Below are 13,993 nucleotides of genomic sequence, written 5' to 3' on the forward strand. Positions count from 1 at the left end.
TCTTAACACGGCTACAAGGCCCTGCATGATCTGGCCTGGGTCTACCTCTCCAACTGTGAGGTCTACAAAAGCAGGAATCTTACTCATCTTGTTCACCAGTATTTCTCTAACTTGTAGCAAGTTAGGTGCTTGAATAATCTATACATACTTGAATGAATGATTGTTTTCTTGCTCTACTTTAATCCAGTGACCTTGATTCTTACTTCACATCAGTAAAATACACACATGTCCCTATCTTGAAGCATTAACAAATTTTATACAGCCTCTAGAGTTCTGATTATAAGCTCTGGTTGCTCACTCTCTCCTATGAGACCTGCTTTTAAATGTCTTTAGGACGTTTTAGGCAATCAACCAGTCCCCACTGCCAGTCTATCAATGTATCCCTGGATTTTGTTTTCCTTCCCGTTTTTCCTGGCTCTTGTAGCCAACAGCATTCAACCATAAGTTCCTGAAGAAAATGACTGTTAAAAACTTGGTCTATTTCTTTCTATATATTTTTATTTCCATTTTCAAAAGGTTGTTTAACGTAGTGGTTAAGAGTATGGATTTTGGAATAAAACAGACATGAGTTCAAATTCTGACTACCAGTTATGTGTCATTCAGTCTCTCTGAGTCCCAGTTTATACACATATAAAATTGGATAATAATAGTATTAATTCACAGAGTTGTGAGGATGAAATGAGATAATCCATATAAAGTACTTAGCACAGGCTCTGGCATTTGGTGAACATCACATAACAATCTTACTCAGGAAAGGTTACGTACTATAATATGTTTGCCCCAAAATGAATCTTTTTCATAAAGGGTATCATGTAACACATACTATGCCATTACCTTTTTCACATGTTGTATATTCCCTGCAAATACACAAGGACAGAAACTATGTCTGTTTTTGCTAATCATTATATCTTTACAGTTTATCAGTACCTGTACATATTTGCTAAATGTGATCAAGAGTTAGTTGACATACTAAAGATGACAGAGCAAAGATAGAAGAAAACTGGGTCCTTGATAATGTCATTGAGCTACAGATTTAACTACCCTGGAGTCACCCTATATTAAGATTCCTTGTTTCATGAGTAATAAATCCCATTTTAGTTTGTGCAATTTTTTTCCACCTATAGCTGAAAGTCTCCTGATACGATAGTATTCCACTGTATGGATATACAAGTTATTAAATCAATCCTCAGGTTATATGCAAATTTTGCTGTTATAAGGCAATACTATGATGCATATATATCTTTGTATATTTCACTATGTCAAGTCAAAATCCTAGAAGTAGAATTTGTGAATCAAAGAAAATATACATTTAAAATTTTGATATAATTGATTAGATCAATATTTTTTAATGTGCATATCTTGGTTACTGGTTTTCTGTGGCTTGCAGCTGAAGCAGTCCTATTTATTAGTATGACCTCCTTATATATGTAAATTAGTTTTTTATTCATCATATATGTTGCAAATTTTTTTAGGTTTTTCTGATTTCTTAAGCTTTCTGGTGGTTAATACAGAAGTCTCTCATATATAGGTGATTAAATCTGTTGTCTACAATAAACTGGAAACAGTCTTTGTCTCAGAATTGGGGAACTGATGACTGGAAGACAAGCTGTGAGGAAGACTTAATTTCCATTGGATAACATTTTGTATTTTTTGATTTTTGTGCCATGTAACTTATGTTATCTTTCTTGTACAGTATGTTGTCTTAATGTTTTTCGGCAATGATGTTAGGTTGAGATAGGCCTTCCCCACTCAAAAACTAGAAAACGGTTTTCCTATGATTTCTTATAATGGATTTGGGATTCCCTTAGGAATTGACTTAGGTATAGGAAGTGGAGATAGGGATAAGAACTATTTTTCCCAAATGACTAGCTATTTGTCCCTCCACCATCTGGAGAATATTCCATTGTTCCTTTAATAATTGGAAATTCTACCCTTTTCAAATATTAAATTGTCATACAAACATGGGTCTGGTTTTGGACTTAGCTTTTTTAGTTCATTAATCTAGTTTTCTATTCTTGCCTACATTGTTTTAGTTATAGTAACTCTGTAATATGTTTTCATTACCTTTTGTCACTTCAAAATTGTCTTTGTTATTCTCATGCAGTATATTAGAACCTGAAGATGTGTCAAGTTTCCCCTAAGGTAATATTGGGATTTTGATTGAAGTTGCATTAATTTACTGACACTGATATACGGCAGGAACAAGTGTCTTTACAATATTTGCCCAAGAATATGTCATTCAATTATTTTAATCCTTAAGTTTATGTCCATCAGTAACTTCTTATAGTTCTCTTATAAGTTTAGCCATTTTCTGTTTATTCCTAATTTATAACTTCTGCTATCATTGGAATGACTCTTTTTCTCATTATATGTTCTAATTGATCGTTGCTAGTATGTAGGGAATCTGTGGATTGGTTTATATCTTGTAGCCAGACACTTTACTAAACTCTCTTATTACCTCAAATAGTTTTTCAGTTGCTCTCTTCTGCTTTCCAGGCAGATATTATAATCTACAAGTAATGATAATGTTCTCTCTTCCTTTTAAGATTTATACTTCATTTCTTTTTATTGTCTTTTTACACTGGCTAGATCTTAGAGTAAAATGGTAAATAACTGCAGTGGTGGTGGGCACCTTTGTCTTTTTCCTGCTGTTATGTGCTTCTAGCATTTTGACCTTAAATTATCTTTAATAGGCTATGGAACTTTTCACTGCATTATTATTTCACTAAGTGCTTTTAGAAAGAATGCATATTGACTTTTTCAAATGTCTTTCTGGTACCCGTTGAGGAAATCAAATGGTTTTCTTCCCTTAACCTGTGAATGTAATTAATTATATTAGTAAATCTGTTTATGTTAAACCATATTTATTTACATTCTTGGAATAAACTCTACTTGTTCATAGTGTATTTTTTAAATACTGCTTAATTTAATTTACTAACATTTTATTTAGGATCTTTGCATTTACATTCATGTTTCAGATTGGTTCATAATACCATTTCCAGAAATGTATTCCATGGGGATTACAAAGAATCTAGGTGTGTGTTGGGGGACACCTAGAGTCAAACAAATTCGGAAAATTGTGGATTAAATAAAGCAAAATAGTATTCTGTAGGACTACTGAATACTATGGTATACTGGGATCCTCCATTGGGAGGTAATTTTATACAGCATCTCCTCAACTTATATGACAAAATAACTCAGTTTCTGAAGCATCTTAACAGACATTTCAGTGAATAACACATTGGAAAATGTTGATCTTCTGTGCTTTCTGTCAGGTTTTGGTATCATGGTTATGCTGGCCTCAGGAATGATGAAATTATTAGAAATCTGTCTTCCTCTATACACTAGAATATTTTAAATAACGTGGGGTGGTCTGTTTCTTGAAGGTTTGATAGACTTCACTCAGAAGAGCTTTTTGGTCCAGCATTCCTTTTTTTTGTACAATCCTTTCCATTTATTTCATGGTTATGGTTAGATTCAGTTTTCAACCATAATATTGACCATTTTCATATATATTCATTGCCCTTCCCTGAAACAGGATTATATTTCCCTCTCATGATGTAGGTTTGGCCATGTGACTGGCAATGTCCCAGCTGGAGGCTTTTCTATTAGCTTGGATTCAGGAGTAAAGTAAACACGGAGCAGAGCAATCCTTGACCTATAATGGACATGTAGCCACCAGGACTGGGAATGACTACCACAGCATGTCATAGCCAATCTAGATTAACACATACATCTGGCTGGGCATGGTGGCTCAAACCTGTAATCTCAGCACTTTGGGAGGCCAAGGCAGGAGGATGGCTTGAGGCCAGGAGTTCGAGACCAGTCTGGGCAACATAGTGTTTTCCTTGAAAATTATCTATTTCATGTAGATTTTCAAATGCATTGGCATACAGTTGTACTTAGCATAATTTAAAAATTTCTGTAATGGTGGATAGAAACCTCTCTCTCATTTGTAGTCTTGTGTGTTTTCTCTTTTTATTACTTATTTTTATCGGTATTTTCAAATAACCAGCACTTGGTTTTATCAATTTTACTTCCTCTGCATTCTAATTTATTGATTTTTAATGTTATCTACATAAAGTCATACTTTGCCCTCTTTTGTGTGAATGAATATTTTCCTGGTTCTTCATATGCCAACTAATTTTTTATTGTACTCTGAACATTTTGAGTATTATGAGATTCTGGGTCTTGTTTAAATCCTACGGAGGATTTTGATTTTTTGCTTTGATATACTAATTAGGAACACATCCAAGCTCGTGCAGCTATGCGATTGCTTTTCAGAGCTCCTCCCTCTCCTTGTCCTCCATCTCCAGCACTTTCCACTTCCCTGGAAATTCCCTTTTGGGTGCTCTAGGCAGAAATCTTGGGCTTTAGCTATCCTGCTCTGCTGTGCAGTGTCAGGGGCCATACGGCAGGAAAACTAGAGGAAAAAATGGTAAACTCACTGTGGGTTCACTGGTACTCCGAATCCAGTTATTCTTTCCTGATAGCCTACTGGTATTTTATTTTCTGTGTCTTTAAATAGCTGTTCCATGCATTCTGCCTAGGTTTTATAGCTGTACTCAGCAGGGGAGACAGGATGAAATGTGCTTCCTCCATCCTATCCACGAATCAAATTTTACTCAATGTATTTTTACAAAGGTGCCAAGGTATTTAATAATTTAATGGGGAAAGGATAATATTTTTAACAAATAGTGTTGAAAGAATTGGACATACATATGCAAATAAATGAACCTGAACCCTTACTTCACACCATACACAAAAATAAACTAAAAGTAGATCACACACCTAAATATGAGGGCTAAAACTATTTTTTAATTTTTATTTTACTTTAAGTTCCAAAATATATGTGCAGAACGTGCAGGTTTGTTACACAGGTATACTTGTGCCATGGTGGTTTGCTGCACCTATCACCTGGGTTTTAAGCCCTGCATGCATTAGCTATTTGCCCTGATGCTCTCCCTCCCCTGCCCCCACCCCACAGGCCCTGGTTTGTGTTGTTCCCCTCTCTGCATCCATGTGTTCTCATTGTTCAACTCCTACTTATGAGAGAGAACACGCAGTGCTAAAACTAAACTTCTAGAAATTTAGATAGTATGAAAACTTAAAAACAGTTTTTAAAACTGATAATATGATTTCATCAAAATTGGAAACTTTTTGCTTTTCAAATGACAGTTAAGAAAATGAGAAGTCAGGCCACTGACCTGGAGAAAGAATCTGCAATATCTGATAAAAGACTTATATGTCTAGATTATCTGAAGAACTCTCAAAACTCAATAATACAAAGATAAACAACCCAATCACAGTACACAGGCCACAGAAGAGACAAGTATACTTCTTGCTATTCACCAAAAACGCAATTTTCTTTCACAGCTATATTTATATAAATATAGCACTCCCTATGCCATCAAATACTTTTCCCTTTCTAACCTTTTAAGCAAATTGCTATTCAAACTATAATATTCAATTCAAGCATCATCTTCTTAGAAAATTTATCCACCTGATTTAAGTAATATCAAAAGGTCTCTGCTTTGTGGAGATTGTATATGGAATACAAACACATATTTCTCTGTTAAAGCAGATATCACATTTTTTTTATGATCGCATCTACTATACATTTGATTTTCTTATAAAAACACAAGTTCCTTGAAGGTAGAATCTTATTCTTAATTAGGGAGGTAATAGAGCTGAAACTCGAAAATAAATCTGATTTCAAAGAGGCACTGACAAACCACAATAGAAATAATTAATTTTGATTTTTAAGAAGTCTCGCCTTTTCCTTGGGACATAATGTAGTATCAATGAAGCATCACATCTCAGACCAATTATTGAACTTTTGCACTTTAAATCTCCACTAGTTTCCAACAGCAATTTCACAAATATGTTTTTTTACACCAATAGCAATTTCGAAGACATCTGTCCTCATAAACTCTTCTTAAAGGGGCCAGACTTATTTTTAAACATTTGAGCATATCTTACCATAAAAGAACAGATTTTGCCAGGCATGGTGGTTCACACCTATAATCCTAGCACTTTACGAGGCTGAGGTGGACAGATTGCCTGAGCTCAGGAGTTCAAGACCAGCCCGAGCAACATGATGCAACCCCTATCTCTACAAAATATACAAAAATTACCTGGGCGTGGTGGCACGTGCCTATGATCCCAACTACTTGGGAGGCTGAGGCAGGAGGATCACTTAAGCCTGGGAGATGGAGGTTGCAGTGAGCCAAAACTGCACCAATGCACTCCAGCGTAGGTGACAGAGGAAGACTCTGTCTCCAAAGAAAAAAAAAAAAGAACAGATTTTTTTTTTCTTTTTTTTTTTTTTTTTTTTTTGAGACAGAGTTGCATTCTTGTTGCCCAGGCTGGAGTGCAATGGTGTGATCTCGGCTCACCGCAACCTCTGCCTCCCAGGTCCCGGTTCAAGCAGTTCTCCTGCCTCAGCCTCCTGAGTAGCTGGGATTACAGGCACACGCCACCACACCCAGCTAATTTTTGTATTTTTAGTAGAGACAGAGTTTCACCATGTTGGCCAGGCTGGTCTCAAACTCCTGACCTCGTGATCCACCCACCTCGGCCTCCCAAAGTGCTGGGATTACAGGCGTGAGCCACCGCGCCTGGCAAAAGAACAGATTTTTAAACAATGTTTCATTCATGCATGCAATATATGAATCCTCACTGTATGCAAAGCACTGTTGTAGGTACTAGGGATAGGTGAAGATTAGAACAAAAATTTTTGCCCTTATACAACTTAAGTTCTAGGGTAGGGACACAGACAACAAGTAATATAAATATATAGCATGTAAAATAGTGATGAGGAGACTAACCACATAGTTTATCACCCAAGCTGGGCTTCTACTGAAAGTAGAAAGAGGAGCTAAAAATAATTAATAGTTGTGAACAACACAAACCAGACTGTCCCTGGCAAACTATGGCATATAATTACCCTAGAGTTAAGCACTAACAGGAAAACAAAGCAAGGAAGAAAGATAATGATATGCATTTGTGTGAGGCAGGGGAGTAGTAATGAAGCTTATATTTGAAGTTATATTTGAGTGAAGATCTGAAAGTGTTAAGGAGTAAACCAAGTAGATATCTGTACATTCCAGGAAAAGAGAATAACAAGTAGAAAAGTCCTGTGGCAGGAGCAAAATGAGTATGTTTCGAGAACAGCAAAGGAACTGGTGTGCTAGAGCATGATGAGCCAGGGAAGAATGAAAGGGGGGTAAATGAAGAAAGAGAGAGAGAGAGAGAGAGCGGGGTGGTGGGGGGACAGGGGCTGACTCACATAGATTAATTTAGAGAGGGGGTGTGGGACCCAGATCAGGTAGGGCTTGTACATCATTGTAAGGACTCTGGCTTTGCTCTGAATCAGATAGAAGTCACTAAAAAGTTTTAAGCACAAGAGACACTTGATCTGACTTACATTGTACCAGAATTCCTCTGGCTTCTTGTAGAGAATGGTCTGAAGAGGAGCGACTGTGGAACCATGAGAGATGTTGGTGACTTGGACCAGGATGGTAGCTGAAGAGGTGATGAGAGGTGGTCAAATTTTGGATAAACCGTGAATTTAGTCAGGAATTGCTGATGAACTGAATATGACGTATAAGAGCATGGGTGGGATTTGAGGTGAGGAGAGGAAGGAGGAAGAATCAGTTTAGTTTTCAACACATTCAGTTTGAGATGCCTATTAAGTTTCACATATGGAGATGTCAAGTAGGCAGTAGGATATGAGAGTCTAAAATTCTGAGGAACACTAGAATTTAGAGGTCATAGAAGATAGAAGTCCTACATGAAACTGAGGAGCAGGCGGGGAGGTGGGAGGAAAACCAGGCAAGTATACTAGAAACCAAGGAGGTAGAGTTAAAAGGAGAGAGCGATCAACTGTGTCAAATGCTGCTGATAGATCTAATAAGATGAAGATGAAGACTGGCCATTGGATCTCGCAATGTGCATGTCTGGAGACCCTGACAAGAGCAGTTTCTGTGGAGTATAGCATAGAAAACCTGGTTAGAAGAGAACAGGAGGGAAAAAAAGGAAAGTGAGTACAGAATACTTCCAAGCAATTTTCTGTGAAGACAAGTAAAGATGACAGCTTGAGGGGATGTCAGGCCAAGAGAGTTTTCTTTTTTTTTTTTTTTTTTTTTTTTAAGATAAGAAAGATTCAGTGGAGAAAGATTGAGGATTCAGGAGAGAGACAAGTTGCAGGGGAGAAACTTTCTTCTCTTTAAGATTGCAGGGACACTTTATCAATGGAAACGAGAAGTAAAGTACAGGGTGTTCTGCTGTGTACTATAATGCAATGCATGTGCTCCTAAAACTTTAAAATTCTGCAAAATTGCACAGCAGCTGTTTTAAGTTGAATTGTGTTCTCCAAACATGTCAAAGTCCTTGCCCTCAGTACCTGTAAATGTGATCCTATGGGGGGGGGGGGGGTGGCGGTCAAATTGTAGATGTAATTAGTTAAGATGAGTAAGGTGGGCCCCAATCCAATGACTGGTGTCTTTATAAAAAGGGGAAATGTGTGCACAGGAAAAACACTACGTGAAAATTGGAGTTCTGCTACCACAAGCCAAGAACTACCAGAAGCTAGGAGAGAGGCTTGGAACAAATCTTTCCATAGAGCCTTCAGAGGGAGCATGGCTCTGCTAACACTTGACCTTGGACTTCAATTCTCCAGAACTATGAGGTGATACATTTCTGTTTATTGTTTATCATACTTTGTAACAGCAGCTCTAGCAAATTAATATACTAACAGTAACAAGGCCTAAGGGAAAAATAGGTTTGGGGTGTATCACTTAAAATCAATACAATTTTGTGGCCAGAGCACTCAACAGAAAAGGTCATTGGTACTTAGGAAATAACATGTGCACTGCCTAGGCCAGAACTCCTCTAACTTGAGGCTGAGCCAGGCAATGTTACAAATATACCATAAATTGCCCTGGAAATGTTTATAATGCTTTGGTTAGGGCAAGACTGGGGGCCGAGATGAGGAGGATGAAGCAAAGGCTTATGAATATGGGCAGATGGTGGGTAGATGTGGGGGGGAGTGCATGGAGAGTCCTATCGTTGCTTCAGTCTTCTTGGCCAACTAGAAAGCAGGAATATCAGCTGTGAGCAACAACCAGAGAGGGAGCGTCAGGGTTTGAGACCAGCAGAGAGGGTATGAAATTGTCTTGCAAGGGGAATGAATGGATCACTGCACAGCATCACTGCCCTCTTGAGACTTGCAGTGGTGACCTTTTTTTAGTTACATTAAGCTGCCTGGGAATTGGCAGAGTTGGTCTGAACCAAGACAGTGACTCAGCTAAGTCAGTATAGCAAAGCTGGATGACAAGAACATTGACAACATGTACAAAGAATGAAACACAAAAGAAGAGAAGTCAGGGCAGCGAAAACCTGAAAAGGTAGGCGGTGGTGGTCAGGGAACAGAATGGCTTGAGGCTGAAATTAGGAAGGAGCAGCAGTGGTTGGTAATGACAAGGTCTCAGGTGTGACCATGGGAATAAGTGACTAAGGAGTGGAGAGACAAGATCACCAAAGGAAATAATGCCAAGCTATTGGAAGGATTCACATAAATGCTGACAGAGTTAAGACAGGAGACACATAGTATTATCCTAAGAGACAGATTATCCTTACTTTTAATGATGAAGGAAGCAAAAGTTAGTGTTGGTCACTTGATTTGTTTTTTATTCTTTTGAGTTTAGCAACAAAGGCTTATATTTTAATCTGAATCCCCTGTTCTTAAGGTTATTAGTGTTCTCATCGCATCAAATTCTAATTTTGTAATTGTAATTTTGACCTGAGAGTTAACATAGTGCTTAATTTTGAAATGTTTCATATTTTTCTCATTTAAACCATTATTCATTCCAATTTTATCTGCATTATGGTCAGAAAATGTGGCCCAGATGATTTGCACTTTTGGAAATTTGACATTTTCTTCATTAGCTTAATATGTGCTCACTTTTTGTAAATGATTTTTGAGAATTGGGTTTGTAGGTGCCAACATTTATTAAATTAGCATTACTAGCAGTCTTGCCTAATTAACCTGTAAATGACTGTGATTAATATATTAGGACTCCTATTAATGTTTCTGTCCGTTTTCCTTGCATTTCTAACACTTCATACGTTTTCACGTAATGTTATTCATCAGATACATGTTCACGAAGGTTTCATCTTTGTCATAAATGGTAGTCTTTACCAATGCAAATAAATATATGAAAGGAAAAAGAAAAATTACCTTAAGAAAACAGCAACTTGAACTTCTACCACAAATTCTCAGGTGACCTGGCACTTTGGAACCCACAACAGAATGAAAGCTCGCAACAGATATTTACACTTTAATAGAAGACCAAAGATTGCTTGATTTTCCAAAATATCCAATTGCCATCTCATTTGAAGTTTTGAAAACATTTTCTAAAATGTATGTCGCTCTGAAATACTTTACATATACTAATTATAATTCTGTAGAAATATTTTCTGGGGTTGGAAGGAGACTTCCCTGAAGGGGGCAGGTTAATAAAAGTCACATTAAATCATGTGTATAATATTTAATATGGTTGATAATTGCCATAAGCAGTGTTCAGTATTTCAGTATACCCTGCCGCTTTTAAGTACTAAAATACTGGTATCTATTTGCCATTATTCAGTAATAATCTAAATAATTTTGTCTCATCACATATGTAGTCATGCATGAAAAGTTTGAGCTGCCCAGTACTCTGATCATATTTCTCCTCCTTAAAAAAAAAAAAACAAACGCTTTGAGGGTGTATTCTTATTATCAGCTTTTTAAATGATCCTTTCCTTGGTCATTAGAATCAGTAATCCATTTTCCCTATGGTTACTAGATTTCTCCCAGAACCAATTTGAGCCCCATCTACTTTCAAACATTCCTGATGTAACTAACTTTTCACCAAGGAGAAATGGGACAGGTGGAGGTTAGGGGTTGGGGTAGAGAGATGGGCCATTGGATACATAAGGAGGAGGGTGTGGTAGGGACCACAGAAGAAGGGATCAGTCCTTAGTTTCCAGCTTTCCTGCCTCTATCTATTTTCAGGGCCAGATTCCCATCTCTGCTTGCCTTTTGTCTTCCAGAGTCATCTTTGTTTGGGGACTTGTCCACTCCTTCCCTAGGATGAAATTTATTTTCTCTGGACCTTCTTCCTCTATCATCTGGTGGCTGAGGACCAAGTGGAGAAGAAAAAGGCAACTACAGTCCACTTTTTCTTTCTCTTTTTAAAGGCTCAGAGGGTACATGTGCAGGTTTGTTACATAAATATATTGCATAGTGGTGACGTCTGTGCACCACACTTCTTAATGCATCACTGGTATCAGTGTCTCAGTGTGACACACACACACACACACACACACACAAAGCCAGCATTGCCATTTTACTCTGGTATTGCAACCAGTTGTTATAGTAAAGTTGAAAATTAGTTAAAAATCTAACACCAATGAAAATTTAAATACCTAGGAATACATTTAACCAAGGGAGTGAAAGAAATCAGAGAAGACACAAACAATGTGGCAGACGTGCTAGATAAAGCAATTAGTAAAGTAAAAGAAATAAAAGGCATCCAAATCAGAAAGGAAGAAGTTAAACTGTCTCTGTTTGCAGATGACATGATCTTACATACTGAAACCGTAAAGATCCCACCAAAAACTGTTAGAACTAATAAATAAGTTCAGGAAAGTTGCAGGATACAAAGTCAACATACAAAAATCAGTACTATTTCTATATGCTAACAATGAACTATCTGAAAAAGATATCAAGAAAACAATAACATTTACAATAGCCAAAAAGTACTTGGAAATAAATTGAACCAAGAAAGTAAAAGTCTATACACTGAAAACTGTAAAATACCAATGAAAGAAATTGAAGAAGACACAAATAAATGGATAGATACCCCATGTGCATGGACTGAATAATTAAAACTGTCAAACTGTTCACACTTCCCAAAGCAATCCACAGAATCAATACAATCCCTATCAAAATTCCAATGACATTTTGCACAGAAATTGAAAACAATCCTAAAATTCATAAAATCACACTCTCTGATTTCAAAATCAACTAGAAAGCTATAGTAATCAAAACATCATGGTACTGGTGTAAAACAGACACATAGACCAATAGAACAGAGACCCTAGAAGTAAATCTACACATTACAGCTAATGTGTAATGGCATCAATAAAGATGCCAAGAACACAAAATGGGGAAAGGAAATGCTCTTCAATTAATGATGCTTGGGGAACTGGATATTCACATACAGAAGACTGATATTGGACCCCTATCTCATTCCATATATGATAATCAACTCAAAATGGATTAGACTTAATCATAAGGCCTGAACCTGTAAAAACTACTGGAAGAAAACATAGGGAAAAGACTTGGTAACATTCATCTGGGCAATGACTTTTTGGGATATGACCCTAAAAGCACAGGCAATACAAGCAAAAATAGACAAATGCAAGAGATGTTATCCACTGACCTTTTACCTTTAAATTTTTTACTTTTACTCTAGAATCCACAGCTTTGATCTAGGGAAAGTAAACTGATTCAGTCTAAGATGGGTGTACTTGGAAAATCTGGAAAAAAAAATCCGATTTGGTCATTGCCTACTTGTATATCAAATATCCACAGAAGGCAAATAGAGTTGTCACACAATCAACTAACACATCAAATTATTTGAAAACCATAATCAAGAGGCATGATCCTTTATAAAGAAACTGCTCAAAAATACCGTGCACACCAGGTCTATCCTTTTTGACGTGAATACAACTAAATCTGACATCAGACAGGAGAGGAACACAAACACAAGTATATTCTCTAGTTAAACTTTAGGGCATAATCCATATGAATTTTCATGTGTAGATGAGATCCTGGGCCATCTTCTCCTAACCAAACAAGAAAAGCAACTCTGTGCACATAATACGTGAATCAATTTCTCCAGCCTTGGACACTTCCAGTCTCAAACTGGTACCTTCTCACAACTGGTCATACAAGCAGTTCTCCCTGAGTACAGAAAGGAGTATGAATATATAGGAAATATGGTTAATTAGCAGGCCTAACGATGACAGTGGTCATAGTTACAAAATTTCAAAATAAAATGTGAAAATGAAAATTTTAGTTATTGCCTAGTTTGGGCTACAAGCCTTAAAAGCTTGCACTCTGCAATGACTTCATAGGTTCACTAAATTCGCCACATCACTTGGTTTTGAGTTGAGAAAAACGTTTTCAGATCCATTTATTAAGGAACTTTGGAGATTAACTACTTGGACCTCCTGGCTGATTGTGTTTCACCTAACCCAGACAGAAATGTTTCCATCTGACCCTTAAAATTTACTGCAGACAATATTACCACATTTTCCACAGTTGTTAGCTAAGAGGCCTTACAAAAGGAACTGAAAAGGGAAGCAGGCCAATGACAAAAACTGGGCCATGATTATGCAAGATTCAACAGGTTATGAGTGAGGTGTTTCAAATCCCTTTCTTTTAAGATTTGGCACTGACGTTGGATAGCTTTCTAGCTTGGTTCCCCTGGAAACCTGATGAAGGTAGACCACCAGCTGTCTGACAAGAGACTGCTTCTGGTAAAATGCTCAGCGAAGTATCCTGTGTGCAAGCTAGGAGGGCTGCAAATGAATGTAAACACCTGCTAAGAGTCACAGCTTGGGCTCCAAGAGCGCAGTGTACAACTTGTTCCTGGGCTTTGTCCCTAGCCAGAACCCAAGGATGCTACATGCACAGGGAACGGTTAAAAAGAGGGTGGTCGGCTGGGCGCGGTGGCTCACACCTGTAATCCCAGCACTTTGGGAGGCCGAGGCGGGCAGATCACGAGGTGAGGAGATCGAGACCATCCTGGCTAACACGGTGAAACCCTGTCTCTACTAAAAATACAAAAACTTAGCCGGGGGAGGTGGCGGGCGCCTGTAGCCCCAGCTACGCGGGGAGGCTGAGGCAGGAGAATGGCGTGAACCCCGGGGGGCGGAG

This window comes from Hylobates moloch, unplaced genomic scaffold, assembly GCF_009828535.3.
Source record: "Hylobates moloch isolate HMO894 unplaced genomic scaffold, HMol_V3 SCAFFOLD_7, whole genome shotgun sequence".
NCBI lineage: Eukaryota > Metazoa > Chordata > Mammalia > Primates > Hylobatidae > Hylobates > Hylobates moloch.